The sequence below is a fragment of the Notamacropus eugenii genome, chromosome X, assembly GCF_028372415.1.
Source record: "Notamacropus eugenii isolate mMacEug1 chromosome X, mMacEug1.pri_v2, whole genome shotgun sequence".
Classification (NCBI taxonomy): Eukaryota; Metazoa; Chordata; class Mammalia; order Diprotodontia; family Macropodidae; genus Notamacropus; species Notamacropus eugenii.
The window spans coordinates 29,924,301-29,948,287 of record NC_092879.1 but is presented as its reverse complement, the minus strand read 5'-3'; the positions used below and the strand labels follow the sequence as shown (position 1 = coordinate 29,948,287).

At 42.8% G+C, this 23,987-nt stretch overlaps 1 long non-coding RNA gene and 1 pseudogene across 2 annotated transcripts in view; one reads left to right on the top strand and one right to left on the bottom strand.

Annotated features, from left to right (window-relative positions):
• The window catches only part of LOC140515963 (N-lysine methyltransferase KMT5A pseudogene), a 137,325-nt pseudogene that overhangs the window by 76,423 nt on the left and 36,915 nt on the right, over positions 1 to 23,987 (bottom strand).
• The window catches only part of LOC140515964 (uncharacterized), a 105,252-nt gene that overhangs the window by 73,861 nt on the left and 7,404 nt on the right, over positions 1 to 23,987 (top strand). The window contains exon 5 of one of the 2 annotated variants that reach the window (XR_011971223.1): positions 373 to 4,541. The exons of the other annotated variant lie outside the window; for it this stretch is intronic. This is a non-coding gene — a long non-coding RNA (uncharacterized lncRNA). Of the gene's footprint in view, positions 1 to 372; positions 4,542 to 23,987 lie in introns of those variants that run through there. 2 annotated transcript variants of the gene reach the window in all.

The following is a 23,987-nucleotide window of genomic DNA, read 5'->3' as shown; positions in this document are numbered from 1 at the left end:
TGGTGGGGGCTTGTGAGATATAGTATTAGGAGTGTACACCCACAGGTATCTCAATCTAGTTCAGAGGAGATGCATCATGTACCATAGTCTAGTCTTTGTCCATAAGAATAGCCAGGGAGGCCTTGTCAAATGATTTGCTAAAATCTAGATGGAATATACTTACAGTATTCCCTTGATCTACCAATCTTTCTAGATTATCAAAAAGGGAAATGTGATTTCTTTGGAATGATCTGTTTTTGCTGGATTTCAATAGTTCCCATTTCCTTGTTTAGATGTTGATGTCTCTTAAATAATGCATTGAGAATTTTGTTAGGAGTTGAAGACAAGTCCTGGCCTCCAGCTTGTAGACTCTGTTCTCCTTCCTGTTTTCAGAAATCAGGAAGAGATCTGCCCTTCTGTTGTCCGGTGTCACCCCTCAAGTTCTCCATGATCTTTCAAAGACTGACAATGGTGCATATCTGACTGTCAGCTTTCAGTACCCTTGGTGTATGTAATCATGGAATCTCAGAATTGAGAGGGCCTAGGAGACAATCTTTTCCAAATTATACACGAACAAGTACGTTAAAAAACCTACCACCCTTTTTGGTGTCCTTATCATTCCTTGCCAACCTCATGTCCTAAGCCAGGGTGGTGAACCTTTGGCCTCAAGGCCACATGTGACCCTCTAGGTCTTCAAGGGAGGCCCTTTGACTGAATCTAAACTTCACAGAACAAATCCCCTTAATAAAAGGATTTATTCTGTAAAACTTGGACTCAGTCAAAAGGCCACACTCAAGGACCTAGAAGGCTGCATGTGACCTGGAGGCTGCAGGTTCCCAACCTCTGTCTAAGCTATTTTTACCAGACAAGACTACACTTTTGTATTCATCCTCTATTGCCTGCTCTTGCCACCCTTTTTTGTATATGTGCTTTTAAAATATTTTAAGTTGCAAGGTGAGCTCCTTATGCATCCACATCAATCTCTTTAGACAGCTCCCTCTTTGAGGCTTCCCACATTGGCATTATTTCTACCTGCCCTTTCAGAATCTCATTCTGGAGAGTTTCCCTTTCCTTCCTGAGCTGACTTACCATGTGATATTTTAGGGCATGGGTTCCTATCTAGGCTTTCTCCGAGCCCTTAGGAAATGAACTTTCTCAAAGTTTAGCATGGATGCCTGACTTTCCTGGCCTGCTGTCACATGTTGGGCATATACTCAGGAGGAGTCTGGTTAAGAGGAACTCCTTGTTAACAAGACTAACACAGATGAGGCCTGGCACTCATGGAACTCACGTTGCCCTGTTGCCTGTTGGCTCATTGAGGTGACATTAAGGATGATTGATCGAGTCATGGCTAGTCATACACTTGAGAGATGCCATTGGACTTTGGTCTTTAAAAGAGAGCCTTAAAGAGCTAAAGAGGGAGACGTGGTGAGAAACAAAGCTCCATGGTCAGAGTCACATGGATTCCAGTTCCTGAGAGGGATTCCTGGATGGCCCCCTGACCCTGTGGCCCTTCCGGGGAATCACGGGTATCATGGAGCCACCTGGCCATGGAGACAGCAGCAGATGGGAGCAAGCAGGGAGTTTCCTGGGCCAAGCCGGGAGCTGTAGGAACATGAGCCAGCAGCAGTGGAATGACAGCAAAGTCACAGAACAACATCTGAGTTCCTGGACCAAGCAAAGGAATTCCAAGACCAAATGAGAGCTGGAGCCAAGGAGCAGCTGAGGACAGAGTGACAGTGGAGAAGCAAGCCCAGTCCTTGCCACAACTTCAATGGGATGGACTTTGATTGCCGATACAGAGTGGACTCTCTAGTGACCATGAGAGTTCTTCCCTCTTGCGAGAGCCTCAACTCTAGGGTAGTACTTCTGATGAATCTGGAGGACCATACACAGACTCTTGGGAAGGTGGGAGTCCACCGGAAAGAGAAAGAGAATTGTTTTCATGGGCTATAATTATCAGTTTTTTCTGTCTTGTACTTTTTGTCAGGTTATGTTAAACTTGCCTATATTCAACATATTGTTAGTTTGAGTGCTTGCACTGGAAGTAGGTGTTCTTAGAAGTTTTATGTAGAGCCCTAGACAGGAGCCAAATGCTTACGTTCCCTAGGGAAACCCTGGGTGGGATGACAAGGTCAAGAGTATGATTATTAAGAAAGCCCAAGATTAAACCTGATCACTCAAGTTGACAAGCAATTATTAAGTGCTATTATGGGTAAGCACTGTTCGAAGCTCTAAGGATACAAAGAAAAAGTAAAACCAGTCTTTGTCCTTAAAGAGTTTACATTTGAATGGGGAAAGATATGTATACAATATATATACACAGGGCTATGTTAGTAAATGGTTAAGACTGACTGTCCAGAAAAAATTATTCACAGTACATTTCAAAGTTTAATCTGCATTATTATCTTTCTCCATCACTTTCTCAAGTCCAGATCATCAACAATCAAATCAAGTCCTGATTTGTTGTGTTTTGATTTCTAAGGTGTAAATGCTCCCACTGGAAATTTAACTATGGGCTGTTTTGAGCCAGTACTTGAGCTGGTTCTAGCACATGTGTGCATACAGGAGAGATGGAAGATCACCTTAGAAGATTCCTGGATGCTCAGAACCAAAAGTTATGGTTTATGCAGGAATTTCAAAAGAGAACATTTGCTTCCTATTAAATTTCACATAATTCCTTCTTGTTAGTTAGAATCAGGTAACCATTACTCCTGTCATGTTCTCCACTGTTTGATGAACGAAATGATCAATGACAATCAAATGACAAATGAATTTTTAGCTGTTCTGCTTTTGGTGGAGAGAGTAGATGTCTAGATAAATGAGATAGCTCATCACTATGGTGCCATGACTCTGTGGAGGTTTGTGATGCATTTACTGAACCCCTGGGTTCAGGGAGAACCAGATTCAAATGTCATTGGGAGATATTTAACAAAATAAATAAAAGTACAATAGAACATAGATAATGTCAATATGTGGTTTTCTAAGTCAATATGTGGCCCTTGTTTCTATTTGAGTCTATAGTATACTCCCATAATTTGTGTCACTTGTGCCCCATCCTCTGACAAGTGGACATGCCCCAATTATGCAAACATCTGTAGCTAGAATCTCCCTCTACCCTTTATCTCATGTGTTCCCATCTCCTTTTAAAGGGCAAGCACAAGGGCAAGATCAGGTGGTTGAACTCTATCGTAGATGGTCCTTATAGCTGCTAGACAATGGATTGTGTCCTATGAATGACTGGCATTTTACTGTTAGAGGGTTGGTTACCTAGAGCAGTGAGAGTTTAAATAATGATGTGATGATGATGATGATGATGATGATGATGATGATGATGATGATGGTGATGATGATGATGGGAAGGAAATAAGCATTTATAAAGTGCCGGGCACTGTGCTAAGTGCTTTTTGCGAATATTTTCTCATTTGATTTTCACAACAACCCTGGCATGTAGGTGATATTATGATCCCTATTTTACAGATGAGGTAACTGAGACAGATGGGTATTCATTGAGCTGTCCAGGGTCACATAGCTTGTAAGCGTATCAGAGGCAGGATTTGAATTCAAATCTTTCATGAGTCCAGGTCCAACGCTCTATCCAGTATACAACCTAGCTACCTTAAAATGATCTACCTGGGGGACATTGCCAATATGTACCAAAGGTGGATTTGAATCCAGGTCTTCCTGATTTGGAAGCCAACTCTCAATCCACCAAGCCACACTGTCTATTCCTCTCTTAAGAATCTGTCCAAACTACTTGATTTCCATGAAATATCCTGTGTGCCTGCATCTGGTGATCACACTGGGTCTGGGAAAAGAAATATTTTCCATTTTTCTCCTTCTATGGACATTAACAGGATCTGAGAGCAAGGGACCTCAGAGGGCATTTAGTCCAACTTCCTCATTTTACTGAGGTACACAGGAGAGTGAGTGACTTGTCCAAGGTCTCCCACATGTCAGAGGTGAGATTTAAACTCAGGTTCTCTGATCCAGGATCAGGTCAGCGATCTTTTCACTGTTTTTCTGTCTCTATTTCTCTCCCTGTTCCCTCTGTTCTTCAAACTCTCAAATGAGATGAAAAGTGCTGAGCACGGTACCTGGTACATAGTAGGTGCTTAATAAATGTTTGTTCCCTTCCTCTTCCCATCATCAATCATTATTTCCTGTCTCCCTCATTTTTTTCTACTTTCGCTCCTTCCTCCCTGTCCTCTTTTCCCATTCCCTTTCCTGTCTCTCTCTTCTTCCCCTCTCCTCTATTTCTTTTTTCTTCCCTCTCCCTGTCCCTCTTTATTTCCATCTGTCTCTTCCTTTCCTATCTCTTCTTCTCACCATTCTCTTTCTTTTTCTCTTTCCCTCCTTCTTTCCTCTCTTTCTCTCTCCATCTTTGTTTCTATTTTCCTCTCTCTTCCCTTCTCCCTCTTTCTTTCTCTGTCCCTCTTTCCTTCCTTTCTCCCCCTCTCCTTTTGTCTCTGCTCTCTCTCCCTCCCCCACTCCTTTACATACACACACACACACACACATACACACACACACAGAGAAAGAGAGAGAGAGAGAGAGAGAGAGAGAGAGAGAGAGATGGCCTTAGCAGCAGAGTTTGCTTTGGCTGCTAGTTGTAGGGGAATGTCCTTTTGGCCAGGGCTGGGGTGGGGGGAGGGTTGCAGGGGCCCCTGCTGAGTTCTGCTGCCTGAATGAAACAGAGCCTTTTTCCAAAGCCTGAGGAGGCCCCTGATCCACTTACTTATAGAAAAGGTTTGGGGCAACTTCACCTCTTCCTGTCAAAGGACTTGGAGCTTCACATGAAGCATCCCAAGTAGGTCAGAGCTGGGTACCTCCAGCTGGGCCTCAGCCCTGAGCCCCGGAGCATGATTTGCCACGTTGTTGTCCATGCTAACCAGACAGAGGCTCTGCACCAGGGGAGGCCAAGCAAGGGAAGACAGGCCTGGGAAAGAGAAAGAAAGGAAAGAAAGAAAGAAAGAAAGAAAGAAAGAGAGAGAGAGAAAGAAAGAAAGAAAGAAAAGAGAAAGAAAGGAAGGAAGGAAGCAAAAAGAAAAAAGCAAAAGAAAGAGAAAGAAAAGAGAGAAAAAGAACAAAAGAGATAAAGAAAAAAAGAAAGAAAGAAAGAGACAAAGAAAGTGACAGAAAGGAAAGAAGGAGGAAGGAAAGGAAGAAAGAAAGAGAAACAGAGAGAAAGAAAAAGAAGAGCGAGAAAGAAGGAAAGAAAGAAAGCAAATGCCAAAGGTCCAAGGTCCTAGTGAGAGGAAGCAGCCAGAAGACTACAAGGAAGGAGGAATTCTGGGAGAGTGACTTAGGTGACCAGGCTAGAGTAAGTAGTAGTAGCCCAGTCTGGAAGCTAGGAAGCAAAGAGGGAAAATCCATTGGATTTCTCTGCCCCTCCTCCCTCCCCAAAAACTTCTGGGTTTTGGAACTGGCAATCAGTCTCTGACACTTGTCCTGTTTGTGTCTCTCGAATGGGTTCCCCTTTCCCCAACTTTTTGGGGGGATGGTTCCACAAGTAAGGGTCCTATTTGAACCCAACCTTTCTTTAGGTAGAGGCCGGAAGGAGAGAGGAGGTGATTGTAAGAGTAGGGGGAGTCAGTCTGTTATTTTCCCAGCAGGGCCAGAAGCCCCCTGACACAGAGGCGGAGTGAGCGGCTTGCCAGACACTAGGGGCCCCTCACCACCCTCCCTCAGCTGGAGCTCCCATTTCTGCTCAGAACGGTAGAATTGCAAAGGGTTCTGCATGATTTGGTGCCATGATGTGAAAAATGGATTGTAGTCTGTAGTGACTTGTGTCACTTGGTATCAATTTGTTTAGGATCTGGTGTTAGCAGCAATTATCTTGAAATAGTTAGGGCAGGCTGGTCAAAGCAGGATGATTCTCCTTGACTCAGAGGACAGCACTGGCTAGCTCATCTCAGGGGTGTCAGTTATGAACTCAGATAGCAAAATGTTAGGACTTAGATCACATGTGGTTGGGAGGTTGGGTGGAGGAGAGTGTTCCCAGTAAAAGAGCTCTGGACTCAACAGATCAAACTTGTTCCTGTGGGGTGCCTGGCCTCTAAAAAGTGGAGTTTGGCCTACTTAATCAGACGTTTTTCTTGGACTCTCTAGCTCACTATTTCCACCACCAGAATTCTGGGAAATATCTCTTAAACAAAGCTTAGATGTGACTCACTATCTAGGGTCTCCCCTGAACAAAATATATCAGTAATAGGGTCTCTTCTAGAAAAGGTACTCCATGTCTGAAGTAGATATCAGGTATGGGATAGCTATTCATGTCCTTCATCACCAAGGAAATGTTTGAAACACAGAAGTATTTACACATTAACATAGAAAGAATACCTAAGTACATTAAGAAATACATAAAGCATGAAATGAGAACCTATGGCCTATTATAATCTTCTAAGAGGTAAAGACTTTTGTAAGAATGTTCAACATGGATTTCACTTTTCACCTCTGGTCTGTGCTCAACTTATGGGTCTGGGTCTCCTGACAAGCCAGGGCATGACTTGAGCTTCCTTTGTCCTTTAAAGCTACAGCATCCTCCTGGCAGGAGTCATCCTCCTCCCAGACAACCAGCATTGCCTCCCAACCTCTTCAAATCATGAGGCAGCCACCAAGGCTGGAACCATCCATCTCTCAGAATCACTTTTCAGTCACCTGTGCTCAGAGAAAGAAACACAGAGCAGAAGAAGGCAGCTAAGGATTTGAATTTCTGTTTCAGGCTTGCTTAGGCAAGTGCATGTATGTTCTCACTGTAATGTTCTTGTAGCCACTGTGGCTATGATGGGGTGGGGAGTATTGAAATCTCCTCCCCCACCTGTAAATCCAAGAGAGAGCTGGCACGGTTTATGTCGTCTCATAGAGCAAGTCTTATAGCATGGAGCCAAAGTGCATGCAAAGTTCCATCAGCTTTGTGAAATTTACCTTGTGGAGGTACTCTAGAAATGAAAGGGATTTGTAAATATGTTCATTTGCACCCAGAGATCCTATTGGTAGGCATATACCTCAAGGAGGTCAAAGGCACAAAGAAAGGTTCCACAGACTCCAAAATATTCATAGTAATATTTTTTTAGTTGCAAAATATTGGAAACAAAGGAGATGCTCACCAATTGGGGAATGGATAAACAAATTGGGGTACATGAATGTAATGCAATATTACCACACCACAAAAACTGGTGACTATGGAGAATTCGGAGAAGCATGGGAAGACTAATATGAACTGATGCAGAATGAAGGGAGCAGAATCAGGAAAACAATATACACAATGACTAAAACAATGTAAATGGAAAGGACAAAAGAAAAGGAACTGAATGTTGTTCAGTCACATTCAACTCTTCATGACCCCATTGGGAGTTTTCTTGGCAGAGATACTGGAGTGGTTTGCCATTTCCTTCTCCAGCTCATTTTATAAATGAGGAAACTGAGGCAAACAGGGTGACAGGATCACAGAGCTAGTAAGTGTCTGAGGCCAGATTTGAACTCAGGTCTTCCTGACTCCAGACCTGATGATCTATCCACTGTGCTACCTAGCTGCTCTGAACTGAATGTTACATAATTTTAATGACTAAGCTTGAGAAATGATGATTAAAATGTACCTCCTTTCCTTCTTTTCAGAGATGAGGGTCTATGGATGTGGAACACAGAATACATAGCTGGACTCAGTTGAACTATTTCCCCCTCTTTTTTATTCTTTATTACAAAGGATGACTCACTGGGTAATGAAGGGAACAGGAAGGCAGGAGGCAACGAGGAAATCAAGGTTCATGAGTTCCCTTCTTGGGCCACTGGCCATGTGTTTCTCTTACTACTTGCCATTATTTGCTCCTGAGGGGAGGTAGTAGGGGAAATTATCACCTCCCCTTCCTTATTCCAGAAGAAGGCACAACACAAAGAGGGAGAATGGAAGAACACAAGCGATCATATGTCTACCATATTTGTCCTTATAGTCTATCCAGTAGGAGGCTCCCATATCCATCCCTTTGAGACACATCAGTGGGAACCAATGAAAGGAGTTCTGGCTTTTGCTAAGCAAGGCAGTAGGGTACATGGCCATCTCCAATGGGGGTGCCCTTCGTATGTCTGTAAACAAAGGTGTATACTCCCATAATCTCATCAAGCCCTAGCCAGCCTTGGAGAACCCAAGGTCATCCCTAGAGGCTCTATAATGATACCTTCCTCTAGGGGAGAGGCTAGAGAGCCAGCTGTAAGCCCAGGTTCAAGCCTTGCTTCTGACACACTAGCTGTGTGACTCAAGGCAAGTCATTTAGGCTTACAGCACTCCCAGGCACCTCCAAGCCTCTGAGGCACAGAACAAGGCCTTCCCTTCATTGTTAGAATTTCCTCATCTGGAATTTCACTAAATGAATGAAATGGCAAGTCCAGCCCTATCTTTTAGTTTAGAAAACTGTGAATGAGAGAGGGTAAAGCTGGCTGACTTGGTTTCAATTAATGTCTTTGTAATTCATTACTAGACTCCACGTGGTCCTGGGAGATTTAAAAATATAAATATGGAAATTAAGGAAAATCTTTAACCAAGAGAAACACAGAATCCCTAAACAACATTTCCTCTGATTCTCTGAAGTCCACTTTGCCAAGATGAGTGCAAAGTCCAGCAGGATCTAATATCTTTTCAAAAATTGATTATTAAGGAAGGCAGATTACCCACGATGTTGATGTTTACAAGAATAGGTTTATAGATTCTCATAAATGTCAGGATCCAAGCAGCTGATTAAAACTGACATGAGGGGGCATAGAATAGTAACAGTAAGGATGTTAACAATAAAAATAATAATAACTAACATTTATATAAAGCTTTAAGGCTTGCAAAGCATTTTGTATATGTTAACTCATTTGATCCTTACAACAACAGCTCTAGGAGGCAGATGCTAGTATTATCCTCATTTTACCAATAAGGAAACTGAGTTTGTGAAAGGTGAGAGAACTTGTCCAGGGTCATCTAACTAGGAAGATTTGAATTCAAGTCTTTCTGAATCCAAGTCTCCCATGTTATCCATTTTACCACCTAGGATCGGGAAAGGCCTGGCATAGGATTGAAGGAACTGAGTCCTGAGAAGTGGAGGTGGAGTGGTAGAATATTTCAGGTATGGAGGATGTTCTGTATGAAAGTGGAGAGGTGGGAGGGTGAATATTCTTTATGGGGGAAGAGCTGATAGGCTGGTTTCTTTGGAATGAGGAGTAGATGAAGGGGAGTCATATATCATCAACCTGAAAAGAAAGATCTGAACCAGATTGTGGAAGGATTTGAATGTCAAAACAGAGGTGTTTGTATTTTGATCTAGAAGCAATGGGGAGTCCCAACAGGTTCTTGAGCAGGGGAGTGATGTTGTCAGATCTGGACTTTAGGAATATCACTTTTGCAGTTGTGTGGAGGATGGACTAGTGAAAGGAGAAACTGGAGGCAAAGACACCATGAGGGAGCTATTGCAATAGACTAGGCTAGTGGCTATGACTCATAAGTAGAGATAAAGGGACATTCTGAGAAATGGTGATGAGATGAAATGGACAAGACTTGCTCACTGTTTGGATGGAGGTGGGATGGGTCAATGAGAGTAAACAGTAGAAGATGACTCCAATGTGACCTGAGTGACAGAAATAGGGAAGTTTGGAGGAGGGTTGGATTTCTGGAGAAAGCACGGGCATTTGGTTTTGGCCATGTTTAATTGGAAATGCCGTTGGGACATCTAGTTTGAAATGTCCACTAGACATTTTGGTGGTGCAGAACTAGAACTCTGGAGAGAGACTGGGGCTGGTTGTATCATTCTGAGGTCATCTCTGTAAATGTGATTGTTTGAACCCTTGTGAGCTGATGCAGCCACCAAGAGAGAAACTGTAGAGATAGGAGAGAAGAAGACCTAGGACAGAGTCTGGAAGTATACGTACAAATAAGGGGCAGTACATAGATGATGATACAGCGAAGAGACAGATCGAGCATACAGAAAGCAAAAGAGCCACAACAAAGCAGTGACAGCTGATGAGAAAGGGAAGAAGTGAAAGCCTCAGAAAGAGTTTTGGGAGACATCGGTAGTTCGTGGGTGTGATCTTGACAAAGCAGATAGGAAGGAGTTCTGTTCAAGAGGTAAGGGGAGAACCAGGATAGAACAGTGTCTCAAAAATCAAGATAGGAGAGAGTGATCCACAGTATTAAATTCTACAGATGGGTCAAGAAGGATGAGGACTAAAAAAAACACATCTTTCAGAACACAGAGATCTCTGGTGATTTTGGAGAAAGCAGCTTTGGTCACGGGGTGGAGAGACGTGGGAGCCAGACTGCAAGGGGCCAAGAAGTGAGTGGGGGTGAGAAAGTGGAGACAATGAGTATACACTCATCCCTTTTCTGTTCTTCCATTAGTAAAGATGTGAATAGTCCCATTTGGGTGGGGGAGATAGGGTGGGGAGAAGATAGAGGGAAGCAAGAGAGCAAATATTTTGCTATGAAACTGAACCATATGTTTTACATTTGACTCTTTCCCCCCTTCCAGATCTATGATTTCATTGGTGTAGGGAAATCCGGATGAGGAAACTCTTTCCACCAGTGCAAATTGGCTTCTAGTCTGCAGCTTGTGGTCTCCACTAGTTGCCTGGGGCATTGAGAGGGCATATGATTGCCCATGGTCACACAGTCAGTATGTGTGAGAGCTTGGACTTGAACCCGGGGCTGTCTGGCTCTAAAGCCAGCCTTCCATTCACTGCAGCATGTTGCCTCTCACTAGAGATACAATTAGTGTTACCTAAATCCCCTTACTGCTGTGCCTGTATTGTTTTAACTTCCATTCATTTCAGTTGGTTCCCTAAATTAGCTTTAACTCAGTTCACTCTGCTTTGGTCATTACATTTGAAATTGGCTGTTGGCTTTGTGTGCAGTTCCCTTCTTACTTTAATAATGGAATCGATCTCACTCCCCCAAATCATAATCAGGAACTTGAAGGTAGAGGGACTAGTCTATTTATAGTGGCCAATCTGCTCTGTGTGCCATACTTGGAGTTTGCCCTAGAGAGTCAAAGAAAGGGCCTCAAATTCCTTTCCAAAGGGCCGAGGCATCCAATGATGTTCTAAGTCACGTGAATAGGAGGTGGGCTCCTTTCTGCTTGGGGTGGGGAGAGGCATCATTCCTGGCAGGCTGCGCCAGACCTGGGCAGAGTTTCCATAACAAAGAAGGCTGTTTGCTTAGGCTCTCAAGGAAGTTTTCTCCAATGATGCATATAGCGCCACATCTCTTCCTGCCCATCCTTGGTGATACTTGTCTACGTCCTCCCATCAATTCTCCATGGGGAAGTCTACCCAATGTGGTGGGGGCCTCCCTCGCTTGCCCCTGACACCATGAGGGTGCCAGTGGAGCTCTTTGATTGCATTCTTACCACATATCTTCCACAAATGATGCCTCATCTTTTTGCTTCAGAGGCTGTACCAACGGAGCATAAGCTCCGGTAGCTTCTACTGTACTAGGAAGGTTTTTGTGGTCCTAGTAACAGACTGAATCTGCTTTCCAAGGCCCAGTCTAGAGAAGTACAGAGAGGGATGTGGCCAGTAGGTGGCTGATCACTTGGTGATGAATTTTCTGGCCAGGGCAAGTCATAATTTGAGGTTTGACTCAGGCAAAATCAGTACCATCAGACGCTGATGAAATTGCTTCACCCACCTGAATTTATGACAGCCCATCTGTTAACCTGAGTTAATCAATGCCCAGAGCCCCATGGCTCAGGAGCTAGAACAACGCCTTAGGATATCCTAGCAAGGAAGGTTGGGAGGGGGCATTCTTCCCATGCCATGTCTAGAAAGGAAAAAGACTTCTGATGAGTCCCAAGTCAAGAATCACAGATATAGGGTGAGGAGAGACCTTTGAAATCATCAAGTTCAACCCTCTTGTTTTACAGAGCAGGAAACTGAGGCCCAGAGAAGTTAAGTTAATGTTTCAAGATTATGCAGGTGCTAAGTATATGAGCCTTGATTTGAATCCATATCTTTCAAACTACAAGTCCATTGTAGTGCTACCCATTATACCATGAGTCATCTCAGGAGCTGGTGGAGAAACCTGCCAAAAGCTTCGATTGTCAGAGCTGTGCAGAGGCTTGTCATGGGTGATGGCTATCCACTTGTAGAGGCAGAGCAATCCCCAAGTTTGTTTTGCATCCTGCCTGGATGACAAAGCAGGGTTGTTGACAACACTCCTATCTCCAGCTGGGAACCAGACTAGCTCTTCATCGTTCTGCAAACAAGCCCTGGTTGGCTGAATGTCCAATTCTGTTGTGTGAATGTGGCAAAAAAAGAAAGTCCATCTGGCTTCATAGCACTGTTGGGGTGTTTCCTCATTCAGCCGCAACCCATTCACTGGAACAAAGGGCAGAGAGTTCCTAGGATCATAAATTTAGAGCCAGAGAGGACCTCTAGATTTATTTAGTCCAACCTCTCCATTTATAGATTAAAAATCCCTGACATTCAGAGATGAAAGTGATTGGCCCAAAGTCACTCAGAGAGTAAATGTCAGAGGAAGGATTTGAACTCAAATCCTCTTGCTCTAAATCTGACATATTTTGTTTGTGTGGCAATTGGGGTTAAGTGACTTACTCAGAATCACACAGCTAGTAAGTGTTAAACATCTGAGGCCAGATTTGAACTTAGGTCCTCTTGACTCCAGGGCCAGTAGTGCTTTATCCACTTCACCACCTAGCTGCCCCTAAATCTGGCATATTTTCCACTGCAATGGGATATGTTTCACTCAGAAAGCTTCTTTCTGGAACACCTCAACTTTTAGGAATTCTTAGTAGCAACTCATTCTTTGACAGTGCCAGAATCCGTAGGAGGTCCACTAACCTGCTGGTGTTACAGCAAAATGGTCCAACCATTTGTGAAGCAATTTGGAATGATGGTCAGAAAGTGATGAAAATACCCATCCCCTTTGACCCAGAGATTCCACTTCTGGACAAATGCCCCAAGGAGGTCAATGATTAAAAGAATGGTCCCAAATACACTACGATTTTTTCTAGCTTCATTTTTTGTTGTTGTAGTGAACAACTGGAAGACAGATGCCCATTGATTAGGAAATGGCTAAACAAGTTGTGGTACAAATGTAATGGGACATTCCTGTGCTCTAAGAAACAATGAACATGAAGGATACAGAGAAGCTTAGGAAGACTTATATGAACTGATGCAAAGTGAAACAATATATACAATGACATTAACAACAGAGAATAACAACAGCACAATTGAAACTAAATACCATGAAGTGACAATGATGAATATTTTCCTCAAAGGAGAGATATGAGAATGGCCCTCCCCACTTTTCTCTTCCTCAGACGTTGAAGATGATGGATGTGGAACACTGAACATGATGTCAAATTTAGTTGACATGTTGGTTAGTTTTACTGAACTGTTTTTTCCCTCTTTTTAGTTCTTTTTTCTTTCTTTATCCATGTGAGTAGCCCATCTTCTCTTCTGGTCTATATAATTCCTTGAAGAGAAAGTTTCACTGGTACACTGGTATCTTCTCAATGTTGGGGAAAAGAAGGGAAAGCTTCCAGCATGTTGGGTAGATTCCCTGTGGCAAACTTTGGGGAAAAAGTGGACAAGAGCTGCTGGCTGATGAGCAGGTATAGATAGGCTATGTTCCACATCCTGTGAGGTGACTCCTGAATCCACTGGAGTACTCTTTCTTTGTTATAGGCGCTGGCTTTCTGGCCAGGGTAAAGGGCAGAGATACATTGGGAAATGGAGGTCATGTAAAAAAGAAAAGATATCAATGGAAATTTTTAAAAAAGACCATCTAAGGGAGGTTGTTGACTGCTCAGCGCAGACAATATTAGCATCCAGCCTTGTATCAGAACCACATGGTGTCAGCCACAGCTTCATGACACATAAATGAAACATTTGGTCACAGCTGGATCCCTGGAATTGGATGTGAGGAGATATATGCTTCGAAACCCCCAGGATGGAACAATCAACCACATGATCCTTAATTGAACATGTCTTGAGTTTATATAGACTTTGGCTCAGAGTTTGGGTAGAGTTTTCATTCTGAACCCACTCCTCCTTCCAAACAAAATCTTCTTACAGGACCGGCACATAGTCCCTAGAAATGTCCATGAAATACACTGGCTAGTGGAGTTGGGGGAGGTAGAGGAGGCAACATTTCTCTGTCCTGTACCTTCCTCTGCAGTATTTAACAAGTAACTGAATTTCTGGAGGAAGAGACAACCAGGTATTCAATAGACTGGATGCCCTACAAATTTATGTTATCCAATTTCTACTGGGCTCTTACTGTTATGAGTCAATTCTTTGATTCTTCCCTAATCAATTTTCTATCTGACTCTCCACAGCATGTGTTCCAAACCCATCCTAAAACCTCCTACACCATAATCTACTTCCCTCTCAGGAAAGGACCTCATCTCCCACTTTGCTAGGAAAATGTAGGACATTCACCATCAGCTTGCTCTTCTCTCTTGTTTTGCCCTTCAAAACCTCTGCATGCAGCCCATCCCCCCATTCACTCCTCCTTTGTTCCAGTCTCTGACAAAGAGTTATCCCTTCTCTCTGCTAAGACCAACTCCCTATCTTTTGCCTTTGATCCCATTTCCTCTTTTCTCCTCCAGAAAGTAGAACTGGGGGTGGGGAACCTAAGGCCTTGAGGCTCCATGTGGCCCTCTAGGTCCTCAACGGGCCCACCTGAGAAACTAGAGGACCATATGTATCCTTGAGGCCTCAGGTTTCCCGCCCCTGACTGCTAGACCCTTAGATCATCCTTCCTTTCCTTTTACCCTGCTCCCCATCTCTAATCTTTCCTTATCAACTGGCTCCTTTCCTGCTACTACAGGTAGCTAGGTGGCACAGTGTACAGATCTCTGGGCCTGGAGTCAGGAAGACCTAAGCTCAAATCCAGCCTTAGACTAGCTGTACGGCATTGGGCAAGTCACTTTGCCTCAGTTTTCTCATCTGTGAAATGGGAATAATAATCGCATCTGCCTTCCAGGGTTGTGGACTTGATGAGGCTATAATTGTAAAGGGCTTAGGACATTGTCTGAAACATAGTGAGCACTATATATAAATGTTAATTATTATTACATATAAACATGGTCAGGTCTCCCCTGTCTCTAAAACAAAATCTTTATTTGACGCTGCTATCCCCTAAAGATATCATTCTATATGTCTTCTGTTCATAGTCAAAATCTAGAAAAAAAACTGCCCACACTCAATGCCTACCTTTCCTTCCCTCTTATTTACTTCTTAACCCTTTAAAATCTGGTTTCCATTTGTATGAACCAAGGCAGAGTGAAGAGGAAAACCAGGAGAACCATTTATTCAAAAATAATAATTTTGTAAAGACAGTTTTGAATGACTAAAGAACCCTGATCAATGCATTGACCAAATATGATTCCAAAGGAACAGTGATGAAGAATGTGGCTGCCTCCTGAAAGAGAGGTGGTGAGCTCAATATACAGAATGAGACATACATTTGGAAGGAACCAATGCAAGTGAGAATTTGTTTTGTGTAACTATACATTTTTGTTTTAAGAGTTTCACTTTTCTTTTTCTACATTAAGGGGAAGGGAGGTGAGAGGTAGGGAGGGTAAATGTTAGTTAACAGAAAAAAATAATTAAAAAGTCAAAGAAATGTAACTTCCAACCTTGCCACTTAACTGAAAGAGTTCTCTTGAAGGTTACTGTTTTCTCCAAGGTGACCAATGGAGCTCTGTCTTTTGGGGCCCCGCCCACATAGGCTATGGATCAGGGGAGCTAGAGAGTTTCCTACTGTTGGATATCTTCGATCTAGCATATCCCAAGTTCCTATGGTTTTAGACTTAACCTGGGGATGGGCTATCTACAGTGTCGCTGATCCTGACCTTGGAAGGGGTGAAGTGAAGCAAGAAACCATGTCAAGGAAGTAGAATACAGAAGCAGAAGGCCAGCACAAGTAAGTCACAAGAAGAAGATGCCAGAGAGAAGCCATGATGAGCTTCCAGAGGTTGATCCAGAATGAGTGGCTGTGAGAATTCCTCAGGTAGAATGATGGGCAGCGATTTGAGCTGAAGCTATGAACTGGGCAAAAGTTCGTTGATGATCAAGCATGGGCAGGGAAGAGAGATGGTGGTACACTTTTACCCTCTTTTCCATCTTGCCTCCAGGAAAAATCAAGTTTCTCTGGCCCCAGTAAATCCTTTCACTTTCTGCTCCCCATCATCCTGTTCTGTCTGTTTAAAAAAGGGTAGCTCAGAATTTGGAAGCATTATTCTTTTTCCAAAATTCTTATGTGTATGCCTCAGTTTTTAACATATGGTCACACCCTGTTGGCCAACAGAAATCCTGAACTATGTGTTGCATTTCACTTAATGCTTACAGATGTAGATTGAGAGGCTGGGGTGGATTCTGTTTTCCAGAAGGAGACAGACATCTTGTCTAGCTGAGCAAGACTGGAGGCTTGGAGATATTAATGAGCAAGAACAAAATGGGGGAACCCATGCTGGACTTTTACAAGTGTTAAAGGAGGGGATTTCCCTCTACATCTCCATTGATGTTGTTACAGAAGGCCAAGAGTGGAATTATAAAGTGTAAGGGAGGGGCTGAGGAGCTGTTCCCCACAACAGCAGTGGGTAAAATCATTCTTTAATCAGCCAGAGAGGATTCTAGGGACTTGACCATTGAATGAAGGCATCTGATATCAAATCCTTAAAAAAATCTTTATGGCTGGCTCCTTGGGACTATATTTAAAAGAAGCAAGTTATTCAGCAGTAGAGGAACTCGGGTTGGAAGGTTGGAGGCAGTGAAGAAAGCAGTATCACAAGGCATCTAGAGGAGGGAGAATTTTCATTTCATTTCCTGTAATCCACGTCATTGAAGCCACTGGACCATTAGCAACATCAACATCAACATCCACTACCATCATATCTATATGCTTTAAGGTTTGCAAAATACTTTACAAATATCATGTCATTTGATCCTCACAACAATTAGGGAAGGTAGATGCTATTATTATCCCCATTTTGCAGATGAGGAAACTGAGGCAGACAGAGGTGAAGACTTGCCTAAAGTCACCCAGCTAGCAAATGTTTGAGGCAGGATTTGAACTCCAGTTTTCTGGACTCCAATTCCACCACTCTATCTGCTACTTAACTGCCTCAGTAGGAGAAATTGCATCCAGTAGAGAATAGACACACACATAGATACAGAGAGATAGTCACTTGAGAGAGGGAGCACCTTCAAGGAACTAGCCCTGGAAACTGAGAATGAGATTATGGGGAAGATTGGATCCTGGAATCCCAGCTGAGATGTTGCACCAAAAGGGGGTCTGTGTAAGGAGTCTATGAAGAGAGAAAGGGCTTCCAGACTCTACAGTACCGGAAGTTATGAGCTTTTTTTGGTCACATGGGAATCCTATATTTGTACCTCACTACCATTCTACTCAAGTTTTAAACCCACACTTCCCATAGACACTGTATATTTGTAGGACAGTACATCCCAGATTTGGGGGATAAATCTATGTAGTAAGTGTTCTTACTATACCATCTCAGTAAAAGCCTTGTGTAAGAGTTGATTTTTAATGAGAAGCACACTGATGGGGCCCCACAAGCTTCAGTAGCAAATGTAACCATTCACAGGTTCCCTAGCTCCCAAAGAAATAGCCACCCTCTAAGAGCCCCAACCTGCAAGCACAAATGTTTAACTAGAGGAGCACCCCAGAAGGGGTGTTACATAGGCCTGACAAAAGAAAGACCGAATGGATTCCCAGACTCATTTCTTTATGCATATGAATACACATAACCCTCAGTCTGGGCATGAGTGAGGTGGGGAGCCATTTTTCTTTCTCTAGTAGCAGAACTGAGTCTGAAAGGAAAGCCATATCCTAGAAAGGGAGGGGCCTCCCCTCCTTTCTTCCCCCCTTCCCTTCCCTCTGCTTCCTCTTCATCCTTCTGTCTTGGGGATTTCTATGGCATTCTTAGACCCAACTACCATCTCCTATAATCACTGAAACTTCAAGCTGTAAGAGACTTTGAAGGCTACCTAGTCCAACCCTTACACCAAAGGACTCCCCACTATTCTTTACCTAAGAGGTTGTCTTCTAGTCTATACTTGAGAACCTCCAAAGTGGGAGAAGCCTCTGTTTCCCAAGGCAGACCTTTCCACGATGGGACAGCTCACATTGTTAGGAAGATTTTCTTGATATTGAGCCTCAGTTGACCTCTTTGCACCTTCCTCCTATTGTTCTTTCTTCTGCTCTCTGGAGCTATCCTTCTTCCATTTGCCAGCCCGTCAAATGTCCTGAACACAGCTGTCAGGTTTCCCCTGAATCTTCTCTTCCACAGGCTAAACTCCCCCAATTCCCTCAGGTGTCTTATGAGAAATGGATGCTGGGGCCCTTCACCATGCTGGTTTACCTCTTCTGGGGGCTCTCCAGTTTTTAATTTCCTCCCTAAACCAAAGTGCTCACACTGAGTCCACTAGGTTAGAAGTCATCTGAGCAGGGCAGAAGATAATTGGGCTATCACTGTGCCATTCCTAGAAGCTTTTCTTAGGGAGACCCATTCCCAGAAGGCATCTTAGTGCATTAGCTTTCTTAGCTACCAAATCACATCGCTGACTGCATTGAGATTGTAGCCCACTAAAACTCCCAAATCTTTTTCAGACAAATTGATGTCTAGCCATGCATGCTCCATCATGTGCCAATGAAATTGATTTTTTATAGGTTATACAAGTACAATCATATCACACATGTTTGCACATTGGTTATGTTGTAAAAGAAGAATCAGAACAAAGGGGGAAAACCACAAGAAAGAAAAAAACAAAAATAGAGACAATAGTCTGCTTCTATCTGCATTCAGATTCCATAGTTATTTCTCTGGATGAGGATGCATTTTCCATCATGAGTCTTTTGGAGTTGTCTTAGATCCTTGCACTGCTGATAAGAGCTAAGTCTATTAAAGCTGGGCACTGAACAATGTTTCTCTTGCTGTGTCCAGTGTTCTCCTGTTTCTGTTTACTTCACTCAGTATCAGTTCATGTAAGTCTTTCTGGGTTTTTCTGAAATCTGCCTTCTCATCATTTCTTATGAAATAATACCATTACATTCATAAACCACAACTTGTTCAACCATCCCCAATTGATGGGCATCCCCTCACTTTCCAATTCTTTGCCACCACAAAAAGAACTGCTATAAATATTTTTGTTTATGTGAATTCTTTTTCCTTTTTAATTATCTCTTTGGGATACAGGTCTAGTAGTGGTATTGCTAGATTAAAGGGTATGCACAGTTTTATAGCCCTTTAGGCATAGTTCCAAATTATTCTCCAGAATGGTTGGATCAGTTCATAGCTCCACCAACAATGTATTAGTGTTCCAATTTTCCCACATCATCTTCTCCAACATTTATCATTTTCCATTTTTGTCATAGCCAATCTGATAGGTGTGATGTGGTATCTTAGAGTCCTTTTAATTTGCATTTCTCCTGAAATTGATTTTTTTAGTCCACGTGTAAAACTTGAAATTCATTCCCATTAAATTTCATTTTGTTAGATCCAGCCCCATGTTCTAGATTATCAAAATATTTTTGGATCTTGAATCTGTCATCTAATATGTTAGCTATCACTCCCAGTTTTCTGTCATGTAAAAATTTCATAACATATGCCTTTAATCAGTTAATGAAAATTTTAAAGTGCCTATTATGTCTAAGGTACTATGCTAGAGGCTAGGGATACAGTACACAAGAGAGGTCATCACAGCATTCAAGGAGTTTATATTGCAGTGGGAGTGGGGGAAGACAGTGTGTGGAGTGGAGCAGAAGTCATGGAAGGGAGTTTTCATTTAGGGAGTCACAGGAATGTCAAGTGGAACTTTGGGAGAATTAACTGTGATATCTTTTCCAAAATAAAGGTAGTGTTGATACTGAATCCCAGGACAAGAGGTAGAGTGGAGAGGGGCCAATAGTACATGCTAGCAGTGGGGCAGATAGTACAATATCTGGTGTGGATAGATTCAAAGCATGGTTTATTACCAGTGGGATATGGTGGCTTAGGTAAGTTTTCATTCACAAAGTTTGTGAATTTTATTTACAAAAATGAAATTGTCACTGTCATCAAAGAGCCTATATTCCATTGAGGAAGACATATATGCACATATAAACATATGAAATACATAGAAATACAAAGTATTTTTGGAGAGAAGGGGAACTAGTGAGTGGAGGATGAGAAAAGACCTTATGTCACCTTTCAAGTTATTGATAAATATTATCACAGGTCCAAAGAAAGATCCCTAGAGCATTCCATTGAAGACGATGTTAAGTTGACATCAAACTATTCACGATTGTTCTTTGGGTCCAGTCATTCCACCAGTTCCAAATTTATCTACCAGTACCATCCATTGCACTTCTTAAACTGTGGGTCATGACCCTGTATGGGGTTGCAACCTATGAGTTTAAGAAGCACTGAAGGAGTCGTGAGTGGCAAAAGTTTAAGAAGCCCTGATCCATAGCTAAGCCCATGTCTCTGTCCTTTCAACAGGAATAGTATGGGGCAATCTATCAAATACTCAGTTAAGACCTAGTTCATCTATTCAGCATTTTCCTGATCTATTGGTTTAAATAATCCTGTCAAAAAAAGAAATGATATAAACCTGGCATGACCTGTTCTCAATGAAGCCATGTTAGCTATTTGTAACCACAGCTTCTCTTTCTAGCTATTCACCAATCATCTCTTTAATGATCTGCTCTAGAATTTCCACAAGCATGGTTCATAGGCCTATAGTTTCTATAAACGCTCTTATCTTCCCATCTTTGAATACTAGAGCAGCTCATGTCTTTCGTCAGCCCTGTGTTACCTCTCCATTCTCCACAGAGTGATTAAAAAAAAAAAAAAAGAAAAGCTCAGATTTCTTTCAAATATCACTGATAGTGGCTCAGCAATCACACCTGCCCATCCTGCCAGTACCTAAGGATATAGTTCATTCGGGTCAAGAGACGTTAATTCATCAAGGCCAACTATCACTTTATGTTGAGTAGCAAATTCCTGTTAGCCATTTTCGCTCTAGCTTTCTTAGTTGAATGGCCATTATCCATGGTAGAGAAAGCAGATGTAATATATGAACTGAGTAGCTCTGACTTCCTCCATTAATGAGTTATCTTCTTCTCATCTACCCCAAGCAATGGTCTCTTCCCTTCCTTGATGTAAGTGTGGGAATGATTGAGCCAATGAATCAAATCACTGCATTTCACTCAAAGTGACTGAGATGATGCTATACCTTAATGTCTCTTTCAGATGAAAACACCTCCACTGAATCAATCAATGAACTAGTCACAAACACAGCCCAAACACCTCTCCTGGATCGATCAGCCGATCAAAGGCTTTACCCTAGGTTCAAAAAGTTCTTGAGTGATTTTGAAGTCCTTAGAAAGTAGTAGATGAATTAAAGTGTTGTTGCACAGGAAATGCATTTGGATTGGCTGAAGAAATGTGATCACATCCTGTGAGTCATTTATAAAATAATGAACCAGTTTAGAACCCAGGGATTTGTACATCTAGCAGCTTAGTGAAAGAAGCCTCTAGCCAAACTCCTGAGAAGAAATTGCTTGGAGTGGAGAGGGGGTTGGGGGAGAAGAATGCTTTGGCCCTGATATCTCCCTCTCCTTTCCCCTAGCCTCTCCCAGCTTCCTTTGTGAACCTTAAAGGGCCCTAAGTGTTTGGGGTTTCCCACTGACATCCTAGTAGCATCCGTGGAACAGCTGAAATCACATATCTTGGTAGGTTTGGATTGCACATGTTCTTAAAGGGGATTTTCTACACATCTGTCAAGGGCCACTGGACTAGTAGCTGGAGCATCCCATCATGCAGTGGGAAAATGGTACATTGCCCTCTTTTCCTGGTACTAGGCTCATAAGGTCCTACATCTAGAACTGAAAGGTACCTCAGAGGCCAGCTAATCCAAGTCTCTTATTTTACAGAGGAGGAAACTGAGGTCCACGGAGGTGAAGAGCCTTGCCCAACATCACACAGCTAGTAAATGTTGGAAGCGACATCTGAACCCAGATCCCCTAACTATAAAACTGGTACTCTTTCTGGGAAGTGAGGTTTGCTTTCTGGAAGGCAGGCCCCAGCTGGATGTGGGCTGCTATGGCTGCCCTGCCTCCCAAATGTCACTCTGGAGAGTAATAGTATTTCCCCAAAAGAATGCGGCTCCATTGAAAGCTGTACGCAGAAGGAGGTGATCCTATCTCCCGTCAGCCCCAGCTTTTCTATCAGTTAACCTCACCTTTATCCCTTCACTTCCTGGGACAACACAAAAAGCATTAGCTTTTCTCTCTTGCATCTCACCAGTTTGGCTTGAAAAATAGCTAAGGGTTTGACCAGGAAAAGCTTCTTGTGCTGTGCTGCAAGTCACAAACAGGGTAGGGAGAATGTCAGTGATGAAGTGGATGGACAATATGGTATAGGAAACTCTGCTGCGTGGATTTTAAATCAGAGGCTGTAGGTTTGAATGTGGCCTCTGTAACTGCTTCCTAGATCACCTTGGGGAAGTCATTTAATCTCATGGGGCCTCAGTTTCCTTCCCTGTCTAGGTTAGTCTAGATATTCCCTAAAGGTTCTTCTGTCATGAAATCGACGATCCTGGCAGTTTCAATCAAAGTGACAGGCTACGGCAGTTGTGGTGTGGTGAAAAGGGCACTATCTCTGAAGGCAGCAGACCTGGGTTCAAATGCTGACTCTGTTACTTATAACTTGTATGACCTTGGACAGCTCCGCCCCTCCTGGCTTCAGTTTTGTCAGCTGCAGATGGCTTCTGAGGGTCCTTCTAGACCTAGATCTAGGATCCTAAGTTCCAAGGGCTATACAGGAGAGATCTGTTTGCAAGGTAATGAAGTTTTCAGCCATACAATTCTCAAGCCTAGTTTCAAAATTGTAGATGGATCGATATCTGTATTGGTGTAGTGACTACACATACTATCAAAATCACAACTCCTTCAAATGCTGGAAAGAATTCTATGCAACTTATTTTTAAGTTTAGAAAGCATGCAAATTTGACCTCTTGCAGTCAGGTCCAGATTAGTGCAAATAATGAATCCCCTGAAGTGGGATTTGAAATTTGAATTCGCATTATTGGAATTGTAATCATGTAAAATATAGTCATTGGCTCCAGTCCAATGGAAATATAAGATATGGATTTGAATAATGTGATCATTTCATGGGATTCATTCTTCTCTCTAATCGGGACCTAGCTGTATTTTTCTCTTTTTCAAAACCAGCTAAATTCAGTTGTTTTTTTTTCCTTCAGTACGCCCCTTGATTGATTTTTTCGATGGGTCAGTGGCTCTCGGTAGAAAAAGCTTCTTCATCCCTGACTGACTTTAATACGTCAATGACCTGTGGTTTCATTCGGGTGTGTACTCTTTCCACCTAATGCAGCTTACGAACCCTCCATTTCTTTTTAGAAGGTCTTGGAGAGTTGTTAGAGCCCAGAGAGAAATTTGGTGAGGAGTTTCTCCAGGTTTAACTAGGTTTGTTCTCTGAAGATGGATAGAATTTCTGTTACTGAGCTATATAGGACAGCATGGTCAGAGAGGGATAGAATGGAAAGAGCATGAGTCAGAGGAGAACCTGGGCTCAAATCTCAACCTGCTACCTCAGTGACCTTGGGCAAGTCCCTTCCCTGGGCCTTAGTTTCCTCCTCTGTAAAATGAATGAACTGTGGTGGATGACCCTCTGAGGTCCCTTCCAGCTCTGAATACTGTGATTACCATGATTATGAAAACCAAGTTCCTTAGCAGGGCATTCAAGACCCTCCACAATCTGGCCCTCAACTTGCCTTTCCTGGCCAATCTCTCACTATTGCACTCCACACAGCCCACTCTGTGGCCAGGCAGGTGGATGAAATATCCCCTCAAAATGCCTTGAGCATTCTTACCTTGGCTCATACTGCTCCCCTTGCCCCATGCTCCCCCACTCCACTTGCCCAGCAAAATCCTAGCAATCTCAGGGTTCCACCTCCTTAGAGTATCCTCTCTGGTTCCCCCCCAA